The 21336-nt window shown below is 66.4% G+C and overlaps 1 long non-coding RNA gene across 1 annotated transcript in view; it reads left to right on the top strand.

The window, feature by feature from the left end:
• Positions 1–1348: 1348 nt before the first annotated feature.
• The window catches only part of LOC118530318 (uncharacterized), a 35299-nt gene continuing 15311 nt past the window's right edge, over positions 1349–21336 (top strand). The window contains exon 1 of the long non-coding RNA XR_004914575.2: positions 1349–1379. This is a non-coding gene — a long non-coding RNA (uncharacterized LOC118530318). The remainder of the gene's footprint in view (positions 1380–21336) is intronic.

Consider the following 21336-nt stretch of genomic DNA (forward strand, 5'->3'; position numbering starts at 1 on the left):
AGGTTTTGGCTGTGCTGAGCGAGCTAGGGGTGTGCGTGGTCCGAGTGAGTGGCGGGGTCGTGTGCTTGGGCTGTGTCCCTATGGTGGGGACGTGTGAAGGTGGAGCGGAGGGGCCCGTGTGCCTGGCAGTGGAGGAGGAAGGAGGGGTCCCTGGGTGTGTTGGGGTGATGACTCGGTGGGTAGTGGGAGTCACGGAGGACGTGGTAGAGGGGACAAGGTGCGTGGAAAGTGTGGTCTCGGGGCGCGATGGGGTGGGCAAGGCAGTGGTAGTCCGGAAGGAAGTCCCTGTGGGGGGACCTGTCATGTCAGTGGTGGTGGAGACAGCTGGCGTGGATGCGGAGTGAGAGGTGAGCGGCGTGTGTCGCTTGCTGCTGGTGGCCGTGGCCGTGGCCGTGGCGGTGTGCGTCACGGAGGTCAGGGTCCCGGTAGGAGGTGGCTTGTGTGAGGCAGAGGGTGTGGGGGTGCTTGAGGTTTCGTGGTGGATGGGTACAGAAGCGTAAGACTGTGTGGAGGTGGAGGTTTTGGCTGTGCTGAGTGAGCTAGGGGTGTGCGTGGTCCGAGTGAGTGGCGGGGTCGTGTGCGTGGGCTGTGTCCCTGTGGTGGGGACATGTGAAGGTGGAGCGGAGGGGCCCGTGTGCCTGGCAGTGGAGGAGGAAGAAGGGGTCCCTGGGTGTGTTGGGGTGATGACTCGGTGGGTAGTGGGAGTCACGGAGGACGTGGTAGAGGGGGCAAGGTGCGTGGAAAGTGTGGTCTCGGGGCGCGATGGGGTGGGCAAGGCGGTGGTAGTCCGGAAGGAAGTCCCCGTGGGGGGACCTGTCATGTGGGCGGTGGTGGAGACAGCTGGCGTGGATGCGGAGTGAGAGGTGAGTGGCGTATGTCGCTTGGTGCTGGTGGCCGTGGCCGTGGCCGTGGCGGTGTGCGTCACGGAGGTCAGGGTCCCCGTAGCAGGTGGCTCGTGGGAGACGGAGGGTGTGGGGGCGCTTGAGGTTTCGTGGTGGATGGGTCCAGAAGGGTAAGACTGTGTGGAGGTGGAGGTTTTGGCTGTGTTGAGCGAGCTAGGGGTGTGCGTGGTCCGAGTGAGTGGCGGGGTTATGTGCGTGGGCTGTGTCTCTGTGGTGGGGACGTGTGAAGGCGGAGAGGAGGGGCCCGTGTGCCTGGCCGTGGAGGGGGAAGAAGGGGTCCGCAGGTGTGATGGGGTGATGACTCGGTGGGTAGTGGGAGTCATGGAGGACGTGGTAGAGGGGGCATCGTGCGTGGAAAGGGTGGTCTTGGGGCGCGATGGGGTGGGCAATGCGGTGGTCGTGCGGAAGGAAGTCCCCGTTGGGGGACCTGTCGTGTGGGCGGTGGTGGAGACAGCTGGCGTGGGCGCGGAGTGAGAGGTGAGTTGCCCTTGTGAGTTGCTTGACGTCGGTGTTTCTCGTGTGGTGGTCGTTGGCTCGGTCTTGTAGCTGATGCTGCTGTGAGGGAGTGTGGGGTTCTCTGTGTGCTTCTTCCCTTCGGTCACATCGGTGTTGCGGGTCCTTTGGGGAGTGGTGGGCGCTGTGGAAACAGTGTGTGCCAGTCATTGTTTTTGCTTGTGATTGTCACCTTACTGGACAACCCGTCCCGTCCGCTCTGTCTGTGGTGTGTCCTCCCCGTCCCTGGCCTCTTAGTGTCCCTGGTGGGGACGTCCCAGTATTTTCTGAGTGTCATGTTTCTGTAGCCGTTTTTGCCCCCCCGCCGTCTTTCCCTGTGTCTGTTACCCCTTTGTAGCTTAGCCTCGTGAAGTGATTATGGGGGAGTTTCCTGTGATTCTTTGTGGCTCCTTCCCTCTCCCCAGTGTCAGGTGTTTGCTCTGTGTTTGGTGGGCATTTCCCCGTCACATCCTGCTTTTGACCTTCAGGTGTGTTTTTTCTGGTTGCTCTGGGAAGATTGGGGACATGTTGCCTGCTCCGAGGGTGTGGGGACTGTTCTGTAGGTGTACTTGTGAGTGTTGTGGTGTCCTTGGGTCTGTGGTCACTTGGGCCGGGGGTGGTTGTGGTGGGTGGGTGCTCTCCTGCTATGGCCATGGAGAAGTTGAACGGAGTGTAGTTAGTGCGGTGTGCTTGGGGTTGGGTTTTGGGGGTGCCCCCCCGCCTTTTGGCCCAACTTGGCCCGTGGAGTCCCACACGGACCCGTACAGCTTTGGTCGGGTTCCAGGCATGTGCTTCTGCCCCTTTTTGGGGACAGTCATGTGGGGTGTGCTTACTTGGTGGGGGTCCTGTGTACATTTCTGAAGTTCCTGGGGTCCGTGGTAATGCTGTGCTGTGCTCTGTGGACTGAGCTGTGGATTGTGCTGCTGAGCTGAGTGTGGATGCTGTGGACTTCGTTGTGGCCTGCGTCACTGTGGGTCCTGTGGCCGTGGACTTGAGAGTGGCCGTTGGGGCTGGTGCCGAAGTGGCCCGTGTGGCGATGGCAGAGAGGGTTCGCGGTGAATCTGCAGGGAGCAGTGCTCAGAACATTCCTCCAGAGCCCTCCGTGCTTTCCCACTGAATCTGAGCTCGCTGCCCCCGCTGTACCCCGTGGGAGGCGTGTGCCTTCCCCCAGCCGACCCCCTGGCCTCCCTGGCTGGCCCTGGCTTGAGTGGCCACAGTGGTGTTTTCAGGGACCCCATGCTTGCTGGGCCACTGCCTCCCCATCCACCCACCCTTGCTAACAGGGTGAATGTCTCGTTCCCCCATGGTTTCCGGGAAGCTGGAAGGGGTTCTGCTGCATGGGCGGGGGGCGGGCTCCCAGGGATCCTCGAGGTGGCCCGTCCTACGTGTTTTCTATCACGAGTATCAGGCAGCAAAGAATGGTCACGTTCTCTGACAGGTTATCCTCAGAAAAAGCCTTTCATGGAAACCGAGCTCCAGTCCCAAGCACAGGGGACTCTGTCCTGTGGGGACGTGTCTGCGAAGGAGCTCAGCGGAACGTTCTCTCGGGGGCAGTGTGGGCCCCGGTCCCCACCCGTCACCCTGAGCTCCCTGTCAGCCCTGCTGTTGTCCATGGTGCCCGGGGCGGGGGTTGCGGTGGGCCTGCTGGGGGCAGGCTCTGTGTGCCCCCTCCCCCCTGACTTCCTGGGGGCGGTACCCGCTGCTCCCTCCGTGCAGAGCGGCCCAGGGGCAGCCCAGGCTCGGTCCCCGCCCCAGCCCACACCCGCTGCTGGGGACACAGGGACGGCAGTGTCGGTGGCCAGGGCCCTGGGCACCCAGGCGCCCGGCAGACACAGCCTGGGCTGGCCAGGGGCCGTCCTGCCAAGCCAGGCTAGAGCTGGCGGTGGGCCTGCTTCACCTTGGCACCTAGTGTGTGTAGTCACCTGTGGTGGGCCTCGGCGTGGTGGGCGGCGACACTGCAAGGAGAGGGGCAGTCAGGAGCGCTGCCCCCGCCCAGCTGAGGACCCAGGGGGACAGAGCCGCCACAGAGGGGCCTGGGCGCCTGCTCCTGGTCCCCGTCCCCATCTCTTGCCCTGTCCCGTCCCACCGTAGGCAGCGATCCAGGCGAGCTGGTGCTGAATCCCCAGCGGCTTGCTGCTCTGTGCCCACACACCCCAGCGGGATGGCAGGGTCGGGTCTGCCCTGGGGCCGCTGATGATTGGGAAGGGGAAGAGAGGGGAGGCTGGTGCTTTTCCTGTTTCTGCTGCCCTGGCCCCGGTTGCCTGGGTCCCTGGGAGTCTCCGCACCCGAGGGCACATCCTGTGGGGGGTCTGCCGGGAGGCTGGCCTCCGGTCTGTGGGGGCTGGCCGCTCCAGCCAGAGGCTGGTGGGTGTGGGGCGTGGGGCCTGGGCGGCATGCGGAGCTTACCGCAGGGAACGCAGCTCCCCGTGCTGTGGTCGAAATACTCGTGCTGGGAGCAGTTGTAGCAGCCTGGAGAGGGGGTGGCACAGAGGGTGACGGGGAGGCCCCTCTCCCCTGTCTGTCCACGCCCAGTCCCCTGCCTCTGCCCGAAGCCTGGATGCAGGGCCCCCTCTGTCACACCCCCAGACTCCGACCCCGCCCTCCTTCAGGCCGCGCGCTCTCGGCCGGCCGTACCTTCGGTGTTGGTGTCTGGGAGGCTCTGCGGGTGCCCGGGGCAGAGGCACGGCTGGTAGTGCCACGTGCAGCTGGCCTCCTGGCCGTACTGGTATGCGCCGTCCCCCTGAGCGTGGGTGTTGTAGAAGTCACAGTAGACGGCTGGGAGAAGGGGCTCCTGTCAGGCCCTCGGCGTGCGGGTCAGGGGGCCCGAGCCCGCACCCGTGTCCGCCCCGGAGAGTGGGCCCGGGCAGGGCACTCACGGCAGAAGTCCGGGGTCCTCCAGTCCACGCACACGCCCTTGTCCAGGCAGGCCTTGGCGTAGGCGGCCACCGCATCACACAGGCACTCACAGTCCCCGCCCGTGTCACAGCCACACGCGTCTTGCACACAGGCCTCGTAGTAGGGCAGGCGGTACACCTGCGGGAACGGGCCCTCAGTGCCTGCCCCGCGGCCTGCGCTGCGCTAGGACCCGGGTCGCGGGCCCCGAGGGCGGGCCCACCTGGCTGTGGCAGGTGGCGAAGGTGGGGCTGTTGATGATGCTGCACTTGCGCTCTGCCCAGCTGCGGCGGAACGTGTTGAGGCTGCAGGGGTCCAGCGCGAGGCTGGTGTCCCCGCACAGCGGGCTGTCCTTCCACGAGTTCACGAATTCCAGCTCACTGGATGCCACGTAGTTGCTGCGTGTCTCAAAGTCGTCCTTCATGTTCCCATTGTAGTTACCACACAAGCCGCACAGCGCATCCTGTGGGGGGGCTGGCGTCAGGCTGGGCGCTGCCCCTGCCCCACGGACGGCCCTGGGCCTTGGGGCAGCGCTGGTACCTGGGTGGTACGCGTAATCCTGATGGAGACAGTCATGCGCTTGTTCCAGACGAGGGTCATGTTGTACCTGTTGCCGATGGCGACGTCCAGCACCAGGTTCAGGGACCCGGTGTTGACCCGCAGGCGCACATGGGGGTCCTCCCCGCGGACCGTGTAGTTCCTGTCCGCCAGCACGACGGACAGGCCCTGTGGGGCGGGGCTGTCACGCGGCTGCCTGTCCCTCGTCCTGGCAGCCGCTGAACGTCAGCGGGCTCTGCGTGCCCTGCCCGAGCTGTCTGAGGCAGGGCGGACCCCATCTGTTAAGGGAGCGTGTGGGCCTCTGCCTGCCCAGGGCCGGTTCTCTGCTGGGGGCCTGCCCTCTAGAAACTGCTCTTGGCAGAACGTTCCAGAACATGGTGGAAACTGCACCAAGGGCCGAGGGTCAGGTTTCTGGGAGAAGCCCTTCCCTTCGCACGGCTGTCCAGCCCCAGGAGACACTGCTGCCCGCCATGCAGACAGGGGGCCCGGGGGCACCAAGAGGCCAGGACGTGGGGGTCTGGGGGCTGAGGTGTGGGGAGGCCCCACCCGACCCGCTCACCCCCAGGAAGATCTTGATGGCCCGGGAGCAGGTGACGCCCGACTTCCCACACACAACGTTCTCCGTCAGGACCTTGAAGGTGGGCTGCGAGTTGTTGGCCCCGCAGCCGTCCTGTGGGGACGCGGGCGCTGAGGAGGAGCCCGCCTGCTGGCCCCTGGGGCCCCCACCCCCCACGGCCCAGGGTGGGGCCCTACCGTGGTCAGGATGTACCCACAGCTGCCGTCGAACATGAAGCGCTGACCGTCGAAGGTGAGCACGTGGCCCTCCCCGTACAGGGTGCAGGTGGATGAGCAGCGGGCGCTCTGCCAACACGCCCATTTCCCCCTGGAGCAGGTGCTGGGGGGGAGGGGGGCCATCGTGGGGCTTCAGGGGGACCCGCGCCACACGTGCATTCCCACTGGACCCTGACCTTGGTGGGGTTGCTGGGGCCCCCCAGGGACAGCTGTGGCCGCCGGGGCTCCGGGCTCAGGCTGTGGCTCACCATGTCTTACAGTCAGTGTGGAGCTGGGCGCCCCGGGGGTAGGAGACCCCCGCAAACTCGCACGGACATTCCTCGGGGGGTACGCACTGCCCGGGGGCGTTCTCGTAGAGCCCCTCGGCGCAGACACAGCCAGGCTCACACTTGGTGGGCACCTGCAGGGAGAGGGTCAGTGGCCCCGGGGAGGGTGGCTTTGCCTACTGCTGCCATCGGAGACCTCCGATGTTCCTCCCTGTCTTCCCGGTGTCCACCCCTGCTCCAGGCCTCTCAGCGGAGCCACCAGGCAGATTCTGGTGCTTCTGTGTCGCTCCTGAGCTTGTGCCCCCCCAGGCGGTGGGGGGCCAGGCCCACAGTCCTCGGGGAGCCCCCCACACAGGCACCCCCGCCTTCCAGCTGCCTGGCCGCCAGAGCCACTGCTGAGCCTCTCAGCCCCCTTTGGGCACCAGCCACCCTCATCACAAGGTGACAGGGACAGACGGACAGCGTGGCCCTGCCCTCCCTGGGGATTGTGTGAAAGCCCTCTCATGGCCCAGGGAGAGGCCCCGGGCTGGCTGTCTGGTGGCGACTGCCCTCTGCGGAGTGCCCTGGCCTCGCTCGGCCCAAGCCTTACGCAGGGAGTGCCCGTGGCCAGCATCTGACACGTCGGCGCACAGGCCGCCCCAAATGTGTTCTCCGAAGACTCGCCACAGGCCTGGAAGATCTTGGGGGCCGAGCAGGTTGCTGCAGGGAAGGGGGCAGAGCTGGGGTGAGGTGGGCTCAGAGGGACCACCACACCTGGCAGCCCAGGCCCGCCGGCCTCAGCGCAGCTACGTACCCAGGAGCATCTGTGGGCGCCCCGGGCAGCTCAGCCTGCCGTCGATGCAGTGGCTGCAAGAGGTAGGCTGTGTGAGCGCACTGGTTCCGGGCTGGGGGCTGCCGGCTGGGGGGGCCGGCCCCCCCGGGGAGCCCCGTGCTCACCAGATGACGCCGTTGACCATGGCGGACTGGTCAGCCAGGATGTACTTGTTGCTGTCCAGGAGGCAGGGGCACTGGGCCTTGCGCACGCACTGGGCCTTGTGGTTGAGGTAGGTGCCCTCGGGGCAGTTGCAGCCGTCCACGGGCACGGCACTCGGATGGCACTCGGCGGCGCGGTCAGACAATGATAGGCACGTGCGGCCACAGGCCCGGATGTCATAGCCGAACGTCTGGTTGCCCGTGCAGGGGGTGGCTGTGGGGGGGCTGGGGTCAGGCCCTCGGGATGCTGGGTGCCTCTGCCCCCTCCCACCCTGCTTGCGCCCGCCGGCACGCACTGCAGTTGTCCACGCTGCTCCTCCAGCCCCTCAGCGGGATGCCGTGGGCAGCACACGTGCGGGCGTAGTCACTCAGGGCGGCGCACACGTGTGGGAGGGTCTCCTCATAGTTGCAGGCCTGGTACACGCACCTCTGCGGTGGACACGGCTTGTTAGCTGGGCGTCCGGCCCCCCCAGCCCCCAGGGCCCGCCCCCTGGGGTCCCTGCTGGCCCTGCCCACCTTGTAGAAGGGCCTGGGGTTCACCGTGGCGTGGCACCTCTCGAACACTGTGCCGTCCCTCACCAGCACTGAGCAGTGGGTCTCTGCACACACCTCTGGGGGGACAGGGGAGGCGTGGGTCTCTCGCTCACCCGGCCTGGGCCTCGTGCCCACCCACAGACCTCCCAGGGCCCCGCACTCACTGTTGAGCTGGCTCATGGAGCAGGGGTCTATCTCGCGCTCCAATGAGGCTGGGCAGTTCCCCGTCCGCCAGGAGTCCACGAAGAGCGAGGCGGTGCCCTCCACGATGCCCGTGCTGGCCATGAAGTCATCCGTCGTGTCCCCATTGAAGGTGCCACAGAGCCCTGTACCAGCCGGGCAGTGAGGGGGGCCAGCCTGTGCTCCTGCCCTGCCCTGCGCTCTGAAGCCCCTCTCCTCCCGTCACCATGCCTGGGGCACGAGGCTGTCACCAGCCCCAGGAGGGCCAGCCTGGGGTCGTGAGTGCTGGACATGCAGGGCTCTCTTGGGCCTTTTCTCTGCTGTGGTCACGCTGGGCAGGGACGGGGCCATCAGGCCGGCTCTGGGCAGGGACAGGGAGGGGCTCACCTCTGGTCTGGCCTCTGAACTGGGGCCCGACAGTGACATACACCTGGAACACGGGCTCTAGCTGGATCACGAGCTCCAGGCCGAAGGTGGTGGTCATCTGGAGGTGGGTGGACGTCTGCCTGAAGACTGTGATGTTGCCTGGGGGGAGAGGGGGCTCAGGAGGCAGCCTGCTTGGGGACTCTGGCCCAGTGAGGACCTAGGTGCCGGGCAGGGGCTGAGGACGTACGAGTCTTGTACGGTAGCCACTTGGTGTTCCCGTTGTTGGTGAGGACCTCGTCCCGAGAAATCACGATTTTGTCCTAGAGGAGGGTGGCCTGAGTCACAGGGGTGCCAGGAACAGGGGGAGGCCTCCCCTCCTGCAGGCCCGGCGGGACAGAGCAGGGTGGGTGCAGCATCTGCGTGGCGGGGTGGTCTTACCTCTCTGGACATGTAGATGACAGCAGTTAGGGCCGTCTCCGAGGGAGAGTACCCAGACTTGTCGTACGAGGCCACGAGGGAGCCCCCATCGGGGAGCTGCGGGCTCTGGGAGGGGGGTGAGGCTTAGCCCAGGTGGCCGCAGGTTGTCCTCGTGACCCCCCCCCGCGGTCACCCCTTGGGGCGGGCCCCCTGGTAGTGGCGTGTCCTACCTGGAGGAGGATGTAGGTGCAGGTGCCGTGGAAGCGGTAGGGCCGGGCGTCGAACGTGGTGACGAAGGAGCTGCCTTGTAGGGAGCAGCGCCGGGGGCAGGGATGCTCTGCGCACGTCCAGCGGCCCATGCTGCAGTGGCTGCAGGCGGGAGGGCTTACCCAGACGGCACCCCCACACGCTCCGGGCTCGCGGCGCCGGCTGCTCCAGGTTGAGGCTGCCCCAGGACCCCTGTGTCCCCCCTCATCCCCATCCGGCCCACCTGCCCTTGCAAGCTGCCCTGCACTTACCAGGTCTGGCAGGCAGCTGTCACAACCTCCCCGGGGGCGTAGACCACCCCGTTGAGCATACAGGGGCACTGGGTGATGGGCACGCAGGTGTGGTTTTTGGAGACGTCATCAAGAACCATCCCTGTGGGAGACGGGTGTCCTGGACCTGTGGCTAGATGCCCCCCCCGCACTGGCAGCCCTCTGTGCCCGTGTGCCCGGACCCACGTGCTGCTCCTGGTTGGATCAAATCCCACGTCTTCCTAGCAATCTCTGGGACCCCCAGCCACACCATCCGCCTGCCCCAGGCGCAGGGCCTGTGGGGTGGGGGCGAGCCCTTCCCTTCCCCGGGCAGGACAGGCCTGGCTCTACTGTGTTGGAGTCCGGTAGTGCCCTACCCTCTGTCTCCGGGTGAGTTTCGAGGGCCCGGGGGCGCTGGCCTCACCGTCGGGACAGAAGCAGCCGAAGGCGCAGGAGCTGGAACAGGTGTGCTGCGGGTTGGAGCAGGTCCTGGCGCAGGCCTCGCCGCATTCCTGGTACACCTGGTTGGCCGGGCACGGGCCCACGGCTGCAGGCACATGCAGCCTCTGTGACAGGGCCGGGCTGCCCCAGCGCCCCCGCCATCTGCCCGCCCCCGCCAAGGACTCAGCCCCGCCCTCGTCCCCCAGTCTCCTTCCAGCTCACAGACAAGGCGGGGTCGGTGCCCGGGGCCCTGGCCCTCCCTGCCGCTCTTCCCAGCACTCACAGCAGAGGCCGGGGCCCCGCCAGCTTCTGACAGCCTGGCCGGCCACGCAGCACCGGCGCGAGTACTCGGACAGCGTGGCGCAGCTGCAGTTCCGCTGGCCTGGCAGGACGCACTCGGCCATGTCCGCCTGGCAGCTCAGCACGAATGGCTCTCTGGGCACGTTGCACTCGGGGGCCACCCAGGTCAGCAGCTCAATGCAAGTCTGGGCCTGGGCAGAGGACCATGCAGGGTCATGGGGGTCAGGGCCACCTCCCACACCGGCCTCGGAAGCCTGGGGGCGTTTTTGGCCTCGGAGACCCTGTCGGACCTCGGGGGCCAGCCCCCGCCGTGGCTGAAGGGCTCCCAAGGCCCCTGGGGTCCCCACGGCCTCACGTACGTGCTCTGCCTGTGGGACCTGGGGGCTGGTGACGGGCGTGTAGGTGCAGATCTCTCTGGGGTCATCCAGCGTCTGGAGGGCAGCGTACATGTGCGGTTCCAGCAGTTTGCCTGGGGGTGTGGGGTGGGGTGGGGTGAGCACCATGGGGGCCGGGCTGCAGGGACTCTGGGCCCCAGCCCCCTCCTACCTTCCTCGCTCAGGAACTCGTCGGTCTGCTTGCCATTGAAGTCCCCACAGAGACCACACAGCTTGCCCATGTGCCGTTTCTCCACCAGCACCTGTGGGTGGGCAGGTGCGCACTGCCGTCGGGGCACCCCAGGACCCTCGCCCACCGACAAAGCCCAGGCAAACTGCTGGATTCGGACCACCCAGCCCGCCGCCGCTGCCAGCGTCCTCACCAGCAGGTGACTGCCCGGGCCCCACATGACCACCAGCTCCAGCTCTAGCTGCCTGGCCACCAGCCGCACACTCTGGCCGAAGGGTGTGATCTGGAGCCCGTTGCTGGAGTAGGGCAGGCCGACGACCCTGCGGGACAGGGTGGTCAGGGCCGCCCCCTGGCTCCCCAGCCTCCCGCCCAGCCACGTGGCCTACCCCACATCCTTCACGGAGATGACTGCCTTCTGCACGGTGACCACAGAGGCCCCCAGCTCCACAATGACCCGGGAGATGTTCCCGCTGGGCCCGCGCCGTAGCTGGACGCTGAAGGTGGACGGTGCGTCCTTGCAGATGGCTGCAAACACGTAGTTGCAGGTTCCCGGGAAGTCATACGCATGGCCGTCGAAAGTGGAGAAGTGGCCGGCCCCCCATGTGGAGCACTGACCCTTGTCTGGAGCTGTGGAGATAGTGGGCAGAGTCTTGGAGCCCTGTGCCCGCCCTGGTTGGTGGGGCAGGCATGGGGGGTCCTGACCCCATGAGCTGGGCCCCCGGGGAGCCCACGCTGGCCTCCCAAGTTCCAGGTGCTTCCGGGTTGGGCAGGAAAGAGCCCCTGCCCCCCCCCCCCCCCAGGGCCAGCCCCGCTGCGGGCTGGGTCTGCCTCCCATCCCAAGCCCCTGTCTGGGCTGGGGTCTGTAGGACCTGCACGGGGCCCCCAGCCCTCCTGGCAGCCTGGGCTTGTTTCCCTTCCGGGCGAGGGGCCGGCTAAGTCTTCCTGTAGCTGTATGCCCCTCATGGAAATGCCGGGCCACGGCCACTCTGGTAGGGCCACGGCGCAGGGGCTTGGGTGACTCTGGAAGACGGGAGGCTGCCTGTGGCCCTCACCTGCGGGTGGGGAGTCCTGCAGCCTCCGGAGGCCTGGGTGCACAGAGGAGGTTTCATTTAGACCTGTGTGGACGGGGACTGTGGTCAGTGATGGCACCGCCCGCCTTCCCCCTCGGTGGGCAGCATGTTGGCCTGGAGTGAGGCGCCGGCCGTCAGGCCTGGGCCTGGCCCTTCACGCCCCTCTGACTAGCCCGGCTCAGCTGCTCATTCGGGCACCAGCCGGTCACGTCTGCACGGGATCCCTGCGAATGTGGAATGGCAGGGCGCAGGGCCTGAGGGTGAGGGGATGCCCGTCGCCGATGCTGGACGGATGGAGCGGCCCCCGGGGGGGAGGGCGAGAGGTGTGCGGCCGTCTGCCGGTCCTCTGGGCGGAGTGGGGGCAGGGGTCCCCGGGCCGGCAGCACCCGCTGGTCTGCCTGCCAGGCTCCCGTCACTCGGTACCTGCTCATCTCCTACATGCTCCAGGCCCCTCTGGGGTTTGAAAAGGAGACCCCCCCGCCCCCGCAGGACAAACAGGCAACCTTGACAGGCCGGGCTCTAGGCAGTGCTGGCTCCTGGGTGGGCTCCTGTGGGTCTGTGGTTCATGTGGACCACAGGGGTGCTTATTGTAGGTGGGGGGCCCTGCGCTGGGAGGGGCCTGGTGGGCTTTGAGCAGGAGGCGGTGGGAGACCTGGGGAAGGGTGTGTGGCCACCTGACAGCGCAGGGCTGGGGTTGGCGTGCAGCTGTCCCGGTGGCACCCCACCCCCGTGCTCCCAGGGGTGAGGTCTGAGGTTCCCCAGTGGGCTTCTCCCTCTACCAGGCTCTGAAAGTGGTTGCTTTCCTGCTTCCTTCTTCCCAGACAGTCCTCCCGGCCCCTGCCCTGGTCGGCGCTCCCATCCTCCAGACCCTGTGGAGCCCTCAATTCTGCCATGGCTCCTGCCTGGTTCAGCAGCCCATGCGGCTCTTGGGGTCCTGACCCTGCCCACTCCCCCACTCTGCTCAGCAGTGTTCGTGGGTCTCGGCGTGATGCCAGGGAACAGGGACAGCAGCCCGGCAGCCCAGGGGTCCCCAGATGGCTGTGTTGCTCCCCTGTTCCAGTGGGCCAGTGACACTTGGTTCTGGGCCTCCTGCCTCCGCAGTGTCTACCATGTGGGTCCCTGTCTCTGCCCTTCCTCAGCTCGCGACCCGCCCCCAGGACACTTCCAGTTGCCTCCAATGCCCGTCCCCGGTGGGTCACTCCCTGGTCCCCACTTGCAGGGACTACTGCACCACTCTTCTTTGTCACCCAGCCTCACGGAGCCCTGGCGGGTGGGGCCGTCCTCTGCTGTCTGAATAGTGCCAGGCCCCCGCCCTGCCCCGCCCCGCCCCTGCCCTGCCCCCCCCCCCCCCCCCAGCAGCGCTCAGGGGCCAGCCAAGGGACGGTGTGTACTTCCCACTGGGAATCTCAGAACAAGCACTGATGCTTGCCTTGGTCCCCCCCGGGTCCAGCCTTTCTCAGTCCCTGGACTGGACGGAGAGCCTCCGGAGCACACGCTCTTCCTTCTGCGCACTTGGCCGCCCTGCCTGCCCCTTCCCGTCTGGTTCCACCCCAGCCTGGCTCAGGGGCCTCTGCCCCTCACCTGCCTCAAGTTCCAGGCACCCCAAGGCTCCTGCGTCTGACCTTGTGCTTTTTGAGCCTCTGGTTCAGGAGGCCAGAGCCCGCCTCTTCCTCCTGCACCATTACCAAATCGGTGCTCAAAGGGCGCTGGCAGAAATGTGGCCAGGCCCTGTCCCTCCCCCTCTGCAGCACTCCCACGGCTCAGCAAAGCTGCAGCCCCTCGCCACACCCGTATCCCACCCCGGCTGGCTTCTAGGTGCCTCCCTTCTTGTCCTGGTTCTGGGTCCAGGTCTCAGAGGGCACGGGCAGAAGTCCTGAGCGCTCAGAGCCACAGGCTTCATGGGAGGGAAGGGGTGGGGAGGGCCCAGGGGAGACCCGCTAGGCTCAGGAGTTCATAGCCCACCCCTAGTGCTTGGGCCCAGGCTGTGGAGCAGGTTTGGGAGTCTAGGCTGGGGGTGCTCTGGGGCCACCAAGGAGGGGGCAGTGGGCCAAGCATTACGGAGAGAGAAGAGACACGTCCTGCTGGGCTCTCCGGCAGATAGAGGAGATGCAGAGGGCTTGATGCCTGCCATCAGTGAGAAGGGGCTTCTCTCTGGGCCACCGTGGGACCCCCTGGGGCTGGCCCTTCCCAGGCTTGGGTGCAGGGGCTGCCCTCGGCCTGTGGTATCATGGTGCCTGGGGTGGTTAGGTGAAGGGACCAGGGGTTGGGGGTCAGGGGAGGACAGAGGGGACCCTTGCTCCATGGGCTTGGTGGGCAAGACTGCGTGGGCTCTAGGGTGGGGTGGTCCCTTCCGAGTCTCTGCAAAATGGTGGTGGTCCTGGGCCCTAGCATGTGTTCCCTTTGGCTCCCTTTGTTTAATCCGTATGGTAGCCACATGAGTGGGAGATGTTTCCTCCACTGTCATAGATGGGGAAATTGAAGCCCAGAGCCCACGAGGCCCCTGCCCTGCTCCCTACACCCTACAGCCCTCCCAGGACCCAGCGCCCAGTGGGGAGAGCCCCCAGCAGTGTCCTGCCCAGCGTGCCCGTGTCCCACTGTACCCACTATTGTTGAGGAGACTGTATGTCCCTGAGGAACCCCTGTCCCATGCAGCCCAGCATCCTTCTTCCCTGGCCACTGTGCCCAGGGCAGGGGTGAGTGGTGGCCTGTGCACGGGCTGAGCTGGGCTCTGAGCCGGCTCCCTGACAGAGACCCTGGCCTTGGCCAGTGTGGGACGGCTACAGGGCGGGGAGGGGCCTCTCATCCATCAGTGTCCTGGTGGCCGGTTGATGAGGCAAAAAGGGACCCTCGGAGGGCTTCTGTCTGCCCCTACGGTGTGGTCAGTGGGCCCCCACTCACCAGCGCCGAGCAGGGCCCCCCCACAGGATAGAAGCAGCAGCAGCTGAGGTCCGAGCATGACGGTGGAGAAGAGAGGTCGCCGCTGGACCCGGCCCCTCCCGCCTCGGGACCTGCGTCAGCTCCGCCCCCCAGAGTGGCCAGCCCTGGATGCCTTATGTAGGGGCTGCAGGTCCTGCCCTGGCCACACCCACTGGGCACAGTGGTGGCCAAACAGGATCTTGGGCACTGTTTTATCAGGACTTGGCCTTTGGAAAGCTCCTTGGTGGACAGTAGCCCCATTATCACTGGCCTCCGGGCAGGGACCGGCATAGGCCCTCTGCAGACATGACCTGCGTGTGCTCCGGGCTGAGATGGCTGGGGCCATCCTGGGGGCGGTTCTGGAGGATCTGCATGGGCACCATCAGCCACAGCTTGGGGCCGAGAGGCATTTGTCCTGGGCATGTGGGGGAGACCCCGGGCACCCCCTCTGCCCCTGTGGGGGGAGCCCAAAGTGCTAGGGGGGAAGGGGCAGCCCAGAGTGGTCATGCTGTACCAGAAAGGCCCCCAGGACTGTTTTCTGACCCCCAGGGCTCCGAACTGCTTGTAGGCGCAGGAGCAGAGGTGGAGTGGCCACGGGGGGTCCTGTCTGGGAGGGCATCTCTGTGGAGGCTGTGCGCCAGCCTCAGGGTGCCGACCTCCCAGGTGGAGAGGCGGAGCCATGCCCACCAGCCCCGGGAGAAGGACATGGCTCCTGGGGGCAGCATCTCAGGAAGCAGGGAGTGGGGCGGGACACATGCCAGGGTCATGAGGGTGAGGCCGGGATGAGAGCAAAGGTCGAGGTCATGGTCAAGGTAAGGTCAGGAGGAGGGTCACGATCGGGGAGGGTCAGGGTCAGGGAGGTCGTGTCAGCAGGTGTGAGTGTTTCGGATCCTGTGGGATCCTCTAGCATTTGGGGAACAGGTGTGGGTCTGGTGACTCTCTAGGGCAGGCTGGTTCTAAGTGGGAGCCTGTGCAGGAGCCTGGGGCCCTGGTCCGGGGGCTCCCCCTTTCCTCAAGTTCTGGCTTCACAGAGACTTGGGATGCAGGAACCCCACCTGCCCCTGAGGACCCCCCGGGGCTGGGGGGCTGCACCTGCCTCACAGACCCCCTCCTGCCCTAGACCCCCAGCTGCAGAAACCAGTAGATGCCCTGTGTTTTCTTGAATAAACTTCAGTTTTAATACCATATTGTTTTAACGGAGAACTGCACGCAGCGGGCAGCTGGCCCTCGCCATGTGGAGGGGACGTCCCCGGGCGTGATAGGCACTCCTGTTCCCTCCTTCACTCAGAAGCAGAGGTAGATGGGGAGGGGGTGGTTCCCAGACACTCTCCTGGGTGCCCTGCGCTGGAACCTCCCCAGCTGGGGTCACTGCAGCGAGGAGCCTGCGCACCCAGGTTGGGGTCTCTGTCCAGGCTCTGCCATGGGGCCGCTGCAGGGTTCTCCTGACCTCGGAGAGCTCACGCTCTCACTGGGGGGCTTGTGAAGCTCTGAATAATGGGTGGTGGCCGGGGTCCCACAGGGGCCAGAGGTGGGCCCTCCTTAAACCTCAGTCCTGGCCAGGGTGCTGGGTGGGTGAGGGCGCCCAGGCAGGGGGCAGTGGGGAGGTGACGCATCAGGCCTTGGAATAAGCAGGGTGAGGAGTGAGGCCCAGGACCCTGCTGGAAAAATGTCCTTGGGCTGCCTGGGGTCCTCTCCCACCGACTAAAGCCACCTCCTGAGGTGGGCGGGTGAGGCTGTGCCTCTGGTGTCCCCTGCGGCCAGGGCTTGGGGAGCCCCAGGCCTTGTTCTCTGCCCATACCCTTGCCGGGCCCCCAACTGCTTTGCCGGCCAGTGGTGTCCCACCCAGCCACAAGGCTGCCTGCTGCCCTCCCAGCAGGCACCTGACCACAGGGCCTTGGCACGGGCTCCTCCTTGCCTCCCTGCAGACCACCCCTCTTTCCCCCTCTCCACTCGGCACCCTGCACATCGGGTGCTGTCCTGTCTCCCAGCAGTGCCTCGACCCCTCCTGTCCTCCACGTGTCCATGTGTCCCGGGGCCTGGAGCGCGCAAGTGCCTCAGGACAGGCCAGGGGGCAGGGACGGATGGAGCCAAACCGTGGTCGTGTGCGCACTCCTGGGGCAGGGGCCAGGGCTTGTGGCAGACAAAGGGTCCCCATGTTGGGGTCCCCAGTGTCACCCCCAGCAGCTTGAGGCACTCGGCGTGGCCCCAGCAGGGGTTGGGTCACGGGGCCTGGAACAGGGCTGCCCGTGCAGCCTGGAGTAGAGAAGCCTGAGCACGTGTGTACGTGTGCGACTCTGAGTTTCCTGGAAAATGTTCTGAGCATTCCAGCGCCTGTCACCTCCGGGCTGTTCACGCCGCGTGTGCAGTTAGCCGGTGGCCCTCGGCCTCGCAGTGTTGCCCGCACCCGGGCCGGCTCCTTCCTGGTGAGGCGGGGCTCCTGGGCCGTGGGCCCCGTGTCCCTTTCTATACGCAGGTTTGGCAGCAAACCAGGGAGAACGCGTTTCTCTTCGCTGACCCGGGAGCCTCGCGTGTGCTGAGCCAACAGCAGGAGATAAGACTGTGTGTCGCCATTGTTCCCGGCCACGTGGGCAATAAAGGCCCCTCCCGCGGGCTAGCCCTGGGAGGCGGAACCGCGGGCCGGACAAATGGGTGATTGTCCGGCCTCAAGCCCGGCTCAGACCCCCTGCCCTCGCCCTCTGTCTGCATGGCTGGGCCCGGGCTGGCGATGATGCAGGGAGCTCAGGAGGGCCCCGCCCCCGCCCCAGCGTGTGGGCAACGGGCGGCCCACGGCTCCAGCTTCAGGGCTCCCTGGGAGGGTGGGTGCTGGCCCCTAGGCAGTGGCTCTCCCAGCAGCCTTGACCTGACCTTCCCTTTGACCGAGAGCCTGCATGAGGACGTTGGCCTCCTGACCGGGCTCGTCCCAGGCGGGAAGCCCCCGAGACCCTGAGTTTGCTGGACTCCGGTGTAGAGGCACCAGAGTGCACACGGGTCGGCCCACCCCTCTGGGCCCCGCCTGTCAGTCGTGACCTCCTTGGGGAAGGGCCAGTAGGCCTTCACCCCCTGAGGCTTGGCCCCACTAATCCCTGTCAGATCAAAGGACTAAAAACGGTGGTTCGGGGTGCGTCAGGGAAAGATTTCGATAAGGGAGCCGGCATTTGCCTTTGGGGCAGCTGTGCCCGGCCTGGCAAGCCTCCATTACCCGTCGGAGCCGTCGGGAGGCTGAGAGGGCTGCCTGCACCGGCCCGTGCGGCCCACACGGCATCCCACTGCCGGGCGCAGAGCGGACCTTCTGGGCCCCTGGCGTCAGGGGCAAGACCGAGGGGCTGGGGGCCTGGCCCAGCCCCTCCTGCGGCTCCCCCTGAGGGTCAGGCCCAGCCCCTGGGCACCCGCCGCTTGGGCAGATGGTGCAGACCAGGAGACCCTGGCCCTGGAGGGGCCCCGCAGACGAGGACCTCAGGCCTGCCGTGAGAGCCACTGCCCACCCCGGCCCCGCCTTCACCCCAAGATCCATGGGCAGCTGGGGTCCCAGCAGTCTGGCCACCGTCCATCCCAGCAAGTGCCCCTCCTTCTCTCATTCCCCAAGTGTTCTCGACACCCCCCCAGCAGGCCTGTTATGCCTCCAGATTCTCCCCTCACATCCCAGCCTCCCTTACCTGCCTTTCTCTCTGGCCTCCTGCCCCCTCCCGGGCTGGTTCCTGGTTCTCGCTGGCCCTTCCAGACCCCAGAGCTGCTGGGGGCAACACCAGAGCCAGTGAGCCAGTGCCACAGGCAAGGGGCCCCAGGGCCCCCCCTCCAGACCCTGCCCCTCCTCCCTTAGCCCCCTGTCCTGTGGTCCCGGGGCCACCCTGCTGTCCTCCCCACAACTGACCCTGCTCCGTCTGCACTTTCAACCTCTGCCTGCCCCTGGGCCTGGATTTGGGGTGAGTGTCGCCCAGCCCTGGCCTCCTGCAGGGCAGCCCCAGCACTGACCGATGCCCACGGCCCCGTTGTGTGGCCATCAGGTGGACAGATGTCGTGTCTGGGCTGTAGGAGGTGCCTGGGCCTGGAGGGCAGGTCAGGGAGCCCCCAGCAGGGGAAGCTACAGCCCGAGCGTCTGGCTGGTGGCCACAGGCCTGGTGGAACAGGATGGTGTGTTCACTGTGTGGCCTCTCCTGGTCTCCTGACGTTCTGTCCCTGTCCGTTTTCGGTGCCTGACCCCGTGCTGAGGCCTGGCAGGAGGAGCATGGGTGGTTCCAGGGCAGCTTGAGCCAAGGGGGCTGGGAGAGCAGGCCTGGGGCTGGACGCCCTGCAGGACAGGCCTGGACAACCCTCCCCTTCCACTGGGGGGGCTCAGCTGAGGCAGCGGTGGGGGGCACCCACACCGGGCCTTTGATGCCTCCCACCCGCAGGCAGGGAGGCTCCTCTGAGCCCCAGAGCACCTCCAGCCAGCACCCCTCCCCTCGGTCTGGGGACTCTGTGCTGCTCTCCCCGGTAGGCCACTGGCTTATTCCCCTGAGCCCCCCGGGAGGCAGGATCCACTGTCCCCCCAGCTGTGGGCCAGCCGGGAGCAGCTACGGTGATGTGCCACCAGCCCGTTTGGCCCCCTGTGGCGCCCCTGCCTTGGCTGAGTGCCGCCCTGCCCCTCCGTGCTGGGGCCCTGATTGGAGCGGATGCTGAGTGAAAAGCAAACAGGTAAGGTTGATGAGGCAGGATTTGGGGTTTGGGCTCCCATGGCAGGCAGGATGAGGAACACACCACAAGCCGGGCTGGGCGTTATCTGGGCTGCCTCTGTCTTCCGAGTCGTGTTCGCTCTCCACCGCGGGTGGCCGATGAGGGGCGTTTGCAGGGTGGGGAGACCCAGGCCGCCGTCCGCGAGACCCTGGGAGCAGGTGGCCAGGTGGTGGTGGCCATGGGGGCGGCCCCCGGAGCCTGACGCTGGTGAAGGGGCACATGGGAGGTGAGCCCCTCAGGGGGTGGTCACGTGGGGGGGTCCGGTTCTGGCTGCGTCCAGACGGGGCAGCGCAGGGTGTGGTGAGAACCCTTCCCGGCTGCAGCTGGGGCTTTCTTGCCGTGCGCTCACGTGGGGACAGGGACAGGAAGGAGCTCCGGTGCTCTTCTTACAGGGGCCTGAATCCCATCATGGGGGCCCCACCCTCACGACCCCATCGCCCCCCAAAGTCCCCACCTCCAAATTCCACTCCCTTTGGGTAAGAGCTTCAACATATGAATTTGCGGGGGGAGTCACAAACAGGTGGTTCATAACAGGCAGTATGGGAGGTAATCAGCTTGGGGGGCCTGGCAGGACCCCCAGAAGCATGAGTCAGTCACGCTGAACTGGGGAGGGCCCTGAGCAGCCCAGGAAGGCTTCCTGGAGGAGGTGGGCTAAAAGAGGGGCAGCCAGACCCTCAAGGCCAGGAGCTGGGGCCAGGGTAGGGAGAGGCCCCGCCAAGCCTGGGCGTGACTGTACCAGTGTGGGGACACTGGTGAGAGGGTGGGGCCTGGCTCTAGAGTGAGCTGGGAGAAATGGGTAAACTGAGGACCAAGAGTTGGGGGAAGGGGAGGGGCCCTGCACAAAGGGGTGACAGCGATTCAGGCACTGGCAGGCAGCAGGCGAGGGTGGGCAGGGCTGGGTCTGCAGGGTCCTGGGCAGGCCAGCACTGACCAGCTGTGGCCTCCAGATGGACAAGGAGGGGCCAGGGCTCCCCCGCTCACAGTGGCCGGTTCTCTGTGGCTGCTCAAGGAGAACACAGAACACGCCATATGGGACCAGGTGGATTTCTGGGGCCACTCCCACCAGGGGCCGGCTCAGGGGAGCCTCAGGGCCTGGGCCTGCTGCCCAGTGGCCATGATGTCATGCTGGCGCCCCCGTGGGGGTTGCTAAGCAAGTAGCTGTGGCACGCGGCCCCCCCCTGCTAAAGCAGTCCCCACGGCTGGGGGTTAGAGGAGTGGGCCGCTCCTGGGCTGAGGGGCCCCAGCCCTGCCCCCGACCTGAGCACAGGTAGAGGTGAGGAGTGGGCCGCTCCTGGGCTGAGGGGCCCCAGCCCTGCCCCCGACCTGAGCACAGGTAGAGGTGAGGAGTGGGCCGCTCCTGGGCTGAGGGGCCCAGCCCTGCCCCCGACCTGAGCACAGGTAGAGGTGAGGAGGACGGTGTGGCCGACAGCCTCGGAGCCTGGTTCGGGGCGTTGACACCTGCTGTGTGGGCAGTGGCCTCTGGGGCCTCACCTTGCAGAGTTTCCGACGGGACACGAGGTGCAGGAGGGGCCGAGAGGGCCCTGGCTCCTGGTGGCTGGCTGGAGGCGAGCCGGAGGACGCAAGCCCCTCGCGTGGGCCCCGCTCCCGGCCCCACGGCAGAGGCCTGACGCCCCTGCCCCTCCTCGCTCTTCACCTTTTCCGGGCTCAGAGCCGGGTCCCAGTGTCCCTGCATCCTCAGAGTTTAGGAATAATTTCTGAAAGCGTGGGGGCAGAGGCCCAGGATGGAGTCTTTCTTCTTCTCCTCCTCCCAGTGGGTAAAAGCAGGATTTTTTTGGGGGTGTTATTTTTGTTTTTGTTTGGCTTCTAGCAGCTCTATCAGGTGTAACCGATGCACAAAAACCCCCACATATTTGAAGAGTCCAGTTTAATGGGTTTCGACACACACACATACCCCTGAAACCATCACCACCATCGGGACAGCTGCCCCCAGAGGACCCCTCCTCTGCCCCCAGGGGCCTCGTGCCCTCTGGAGACCCATCCGCACGCGGCACACAGACTGCCCTCAGTCACCGCAGACTTGTTTGCATGTTCTAGACCTTCACGTAAGTGGAATCACGCCATATGGACTGATTTGTCTGGCAAATGTCATTCAGCGTTTTGACATTGCTGGGGATTTATCCATGTTGCTGCCCGATCAACACTTTGTTCCGTTGCGTTGCCGAGCCGCGCTTCCTGGCAGGCCGTGCCCCCGGCTGCCTGTGCGCTCCCCCACGGCTGGGCCGGCCAGGGTCCTGTGCGCACGACCGCATCGCCGCGAGCGCGGGCTCCCCTTTCTCCGGGGAAGGTGCCCGGGCGTGGCGCGGCTGGAGTGTATGGCTGGTGTCCTGCTGACTTTTTCAGGACCCGGCAAACTGTCTCCGCAGAGCGGCCACGCCACTTTGCATCCCCACGTCCTCCGCTTCCTCCAGCACTGGGTGCGAGCGGCAGG

This window comes from Halichoerus grypus, chromosome 11 (assembly GCF_964656455.1).
Source record: "Halichoerus grypus chromosome 11, mHalGry1.hap1.1, whole genome shotgun sequence".
Lineage (NCBI taxonomy): Eukaryota > Metazoa > Chordata > Mammalia > Carnivora > Phocidae > Halichoerus > Halichoerus grypus.